The sequence below is a fragment of the Chrysochloris asiatica genome, unplaced genomic scaffold (genome assembly GCF_000296735.1).
Source record: "Chrysochloris asiatica unplaced genomic scaffold, ChrAsi1.0 scaffold00079, whole genome shotgun sequence".
NCBI classification, from domain to species: domain Eukaryota; kingdom Metazoa; phylum Chordata; class Mammalia; order Afrosoricida; family Chrysochloridae; genus Chrysochloris; species Chrysochloris asiatica.
The window spans coordinates 3,097,109-3,102,262 of record NW_006408597.1 but is presented as its reverse complement, the minus strand read 5'-3'; the positions used below and the strand labels follow the sequence as shown (position 1 = coordinate 3,102,262).

General features: G+C 37.4%; 1 protein-coding gene across 1 annotated transcript in view; it reads left to right on the top strand.

Moving 5' to 3' along the window:
• LIN52 (lin-52 homolog (C. elegans)) overlaps nucleotides 1–5,154 on the top strand; it is a 196,224-nt gene that overhangs the window by 3,263 nt on the left and 187,807 nt on the right. The window lies entirely within an intron of this gene.

The following is a 5,154-nucleotide window of genomic DNA, read 5'->3' as shown; positions in this document are numbered from 1 at the left end:
AATGCAATACGTCATTTGATTTCTTGACTGCTGCTTCCATGAGTGTTGATAGTTGATCCAAGAAGCCCTTGACAACTTCAGTCTTTTCTCTGTTGATAATAATGTTGTTTATTGGTCCAGTGATGAGGATTTTTGTTTTCTTTACATTGAGATGTAATCCATAGTGAAGGGTGTGCTCTTTGATCTTCATCAGTAAATGTTTTAAGTCTTCTTCACTTTCAGCAAGCTAGGTTGTATCATCTGCATATGGCAGATTGTTAATGAGTCTTCCTTCAATCCTGATGCCATGTTTTTCTTCATATAACCCAGCTTCTTGGATTATTTGCTCAGCATACAGGTTGAATAGTATGGCTTGAGTTAGGCACACTTTAATTCTCAGTGACGTTTGAACACTTTAAAGAAGTCTGTTGCAGCAGATTTGCTCAGTGCAGTATGTTTGAGTCCTTGATTGTTGCTTTCGTGAGTATTGATTGGATCCAAGTAAAATGAAATCTTTGACAACTTCAATGTTTTCTTCATTTGTCTAGTTGTGAGGATTTTGTTTTCTGTAAGTTAAGGTATAATCCATATTGAAGATTGTATTCTTTGACCTTCATTAATAGTGCTTCACGTTCTCTTTGCTTTCAGCAAGCAAGGTTATATTATCTGCATATCACAGGTTGTTAATGAGCCTTCTCCCAATCCTGATGTCACATTTTTCTTCATATAGTCCAATTTATTGGATTATTTGCTCAGCATACAGACTGAATAAGTATGATGAAAGGGTACAATGTCCATATGATTCAGCAGTTCCACTGATAAATAACCAGAAGACTTGGAAACAGAAACCCAAAAGAGACTTGTACATCAGTATTCATTGGAGCACTATTCACAATAGTCAAAAGGTAGAAACAACCTAAAGAACTAGCCACAGGTGAATGGGTAAACAACGTGTTACATAAATGCAGTAGAGTACTACTTAACCAGTAGGAGAAATGAAGTCTTGGTATATGCTGCAGTATGGATGGAGTTTGAAGACATTATGCTGAGCAAAATAAGCCAACTATTTTGGAGTTGTTAAGTGCTGTTGAATTGGTTCTGACTCATAGTGACCCTGTATAGGGTTTCCAAGGAGCGGCTGGTGAGTTTGAACCACTGACTTTATGGTTCAAAGTGACTTTGTGGTCCAGTGCTTTATACCACAGGGCCACACCAGGACCATAAAAGGACAAATATTGTATGACCACATTTATAGAAAAAAATAAGAAAAAGCAAATGTGTAGAGATCAAAGTTTGTCAGTGATTACCAGGGTCAGGAGGAAGTGGGAAAAGGGAAGTTAACAGTGATGGAAGAATTGCATTGATTAAGGGTAGGGCAGCACAAACAATTATAATTGTCGATAATAAATTGTACACCTGTAAAAAGGTGACTTTGCAGAAGTTATCTAATATAATTACAGCAATGGGAAAAAATAAAAAGGAGTAGCTGTTGAGGTTGCTTACGTACACTCAAACACTTGTGGGATTTGGTTCCTTGGTTTGGCAGTTTGGGGTCATTGTTTCATGGGACATCCCAGTTTATTGTCCTTATAATGTGTTTAGTGCTTCTGTTCTACCTCCTAGTTCATTGTGTAGTGCCTGGGTTCTTGAAAGCTTGCAAGTGGCCATCCAGGGCATAACAATTGGTCTCTCTTCACTAAAGCAACAGAGGAAGGAGAGTCAGGAATTGGAGGAGGATATGGAATGTGTGGCTCATTGCCTCCATGTACCTTCTTTGCCATGAGACTGGAAGAACTGAATAGTGCCCAGCTGTCGTTGCTGAACATTTTGATCAAAGATTCCATAGAAGAATCCTGTTCAAAAGGGGGAAAATGAACAGAATTCCAAATTTTCAGGGATTCTAGATTTTCTGGAGCCTTGGAGGCTGGATGAACCCCTGAAACTATTACCTGAAATAATACTTAAACCTTAACCAAAAATATCACCTGAAGTTTTCTTAAAACCAAACAACAGTTTAGCATACATAACTACTAAAAGTCTCCCTTGAGCTTTATGCTTTTATAAGAACTATCTCTGTGGGATCAAACTGACAATGGCAACTTACAAAAAGAGATCAGAACCTTAGAGAGCAGGGAGTTTCTGTCAGTGAGGGAATAATGGACTCAGAAAAAGTAGGGTGAACGGCTGCACGATTTGAAAATTGAAGAGTGCTTCAGAAAGTTCATGGGAAAATGGAATGAAAAGATAATGGATGTTTTCTGTGAACTTTTGAAGCCCCTTCTCTATAATCAATGCCCCTAAATTGTACATGTAAAAATTATTTAGTTGGTGTGTGTTTTGCTGTGTATATTCTCCACAATAAGATAAAATTTAGAAAAAATAGTTTATTATTACACTTTTGGAGATGCTAGAGCTTTGTTCCTTGTGCAAGTTTTCCATGTCTTCTCTTGGTGTTTTTTCTTTCTTAGGCTAAGGAGAGTATTTCAAATTTTTTTTCCTTTGGTCATCTAGCCATTTTGTGGTTACTTGATTTTTAAAGTTTCCATTCTCATTTCTTTCAGAGTTCCATCTTTTCTACCTTTTTCTTTTTAATTTGACAAAATCAAGTTGAATACTTTGGATTTAAATTCAGTTTCTAAATAAGCATCCTATCTAAAATATCGACTAGCCTAGCTCTTTCAGTTTCTATTTTTAGTGTTCCATCTGTGTCTGTCATTAAACTTTAATTCAAAATAACATTGATTTGAAAATAAGTTTATGCCATCTAATATTTTGCCTTTTTAAATAACAAATTTGCTGGGCTTTTGAAAAGAAGAAAGTTGAAATAAAAGCAATTTAATTAGTTTTTATGAAATTAAGAGGCATAGCAGAGTCTGAATAATATCTCTTGAATTATGAACAATGGTGTCATAAAGCTACTATTTATTATTGGAACCTACCACCACTAAGTTTGTTTTTGTCATGGTTGAAGTTCCTCCACTTTACCAAGCATGATGTCCTTCTCGAGGGATTGGTACCCCTGATAATATGTCCAAAGTACGAGAGACAATATCTCTCCATCCTGACTTCCAAGGAGGGTTCTTGCTGTACTTCCTCCAACACAGATATTTATTTGTTCTTTCAGCAGTCCATGTATGATGTTCTTAATGTCATCCCCTTGCTCATCTGGTCTATGGTCATTAGTGTCTAATTCATCAAATTGGTTCTTGAGATGATCTCTAAATTCAGGTGGAATATGTTCAACATCTATTTTGACTCTCGTGGACTTGTTTTAAGTTTCTTCAGTTTCAGCCTGAACTAGCATATGAGCAATTGATTGTCTGTTCCACAGTCGCCTCTGGCCTTGTTTTGGCTAATGATATGGAACTTTCCCACAATCTGTTTCCACAGATGTAGTCAATTTGATTTCTGTGTATTCCATCTGGTGAGGCCCATTGTATGGTGGTGGTGGTGGTTATGTGCTGTGGAGTTGGTTCTGACTCATAGTGACCCTGTATAGGTTTCTGAGGCTGTAAATCTTTGCATGAGCAGAAAACCTCCTCTTTTTCCCATGGAACAGCTGGTAACTTCGAACTGCTGACCTTGAGGTTAGCAACTTGCCATGTAACCACTACGCTACTAGAGCTCCTTATTTGTAATGAAGAAGTCATTGATCTTGCAAAATTCTGTCAGAGGATCTCCAGCAGTTTCTATCACTAAAGAGATATTTTCAAACAACTGATCTTCTTTGTTTCCAACCTTTGCATTCCAATTGCCAGTAATTATCAGTACATCTTATTTGCATGTTTCATCGGTTTTATACTGAAGAAATTGGTAGAAGTCTTCAATTTCATCATCACTGGCTTTAGTGGTTGGTGCATAAATTTGAATTATAGTTCTATTAACTGGTCTTTATAGGTATATGGATATTATCCTATCACAGACAGCATTGTACTTCAAGGTAGATCTTGAAATGTTTCTTTTGATGATGAATGTGACACCATTCCTCTTCAGTTTGTTATTCCTGGCATAGTAAACCATGTGATTGTCAGATTTAAAATGACCAATACCAGGCCATTTCAGCTCAGTAATACCTTAGAATATTAATGCTTATGCGTTCCATTTTATTTTTGAGAACTTCCGCTTTTCCTAGATTCATGCTTCATACCTTCCATGTTCTGATTATTAATGGATGTTTATAGCTGTTTCTCCTCATTTGGAGTTATGTCCCATCAGTAAATGAAGGTCCTGAAAGCTTTACTCCATTTGCATCATCACGGTCAACTCTACTTTAAGGAGGCAGCTCTTCATTTCCAGTCATATTTTGAATGCCTTACAACCTTAGGGCCTCATATTCTGGTACTATATCTGACAGTATTCTTCATCATGCCTCAGTATTCAGTATTCTGGTGCTATCTAAAGTCTTCTACTGCTATTTACAAGGCTTTCAGATGGACTGCAAGGGCAGTTTGAACCACAAGATTAGTGGTTCAAACTCACCAGCTACTCCTCTGAAGTGCTATACAGGGTCGCTGTGGATTGGAAATGACTCAATGGCACTTACCACCACCACCAGCAACAAAATATTCAGAAGTACTCTGTCTCTCCTTATTCCTAGTCTGTCTTAGTCTGGAAGCTCATCTAAAACCTGTTCACCATGGGTGTGACCTGCTGATAGTTAAAACACTGGTGGCATAACTTTCAGAATCAGAGCAGCATGCAGGCCACCAGAGTCAGACAAATTGACAGATGAGTGGTGCTTTTATACAGGAAGAAAGCAAAAGGTCATTAAGAAGACAAGAAAGAAAAAAAAGACCAAAAAAAAAAAAAAAAAACTGGATATCAGAAGAGACTCTTGAAACTTGCTTTCCAATCTACAAGGGATATAATTGTAGAGATGCTAAGGCATATGGAAGAAATGAGGCAGTAAAAGAGCAAAATAGAAAATTTCAAAGGGCAGCTCGAGAAGACAAAGTTTAATATCGTAATGAAGTGTCCAAAGATCTGGAGTAAGAAAACCAAAAGGGAAGAACATGCTCAGCATTTCTCAAGCTGAGAGAACTGAGGAAAAAATTAAAGCCTTGACTTGCAAGAATTGAAGGAGTCTATGGAGTCCTGGGTACTGTGGGTTAATGTGCCAGACTGCAAAGCCATTTTAACTGCAAGGTTGGTGGTTCAAGCTCACTAGCTGCTCCT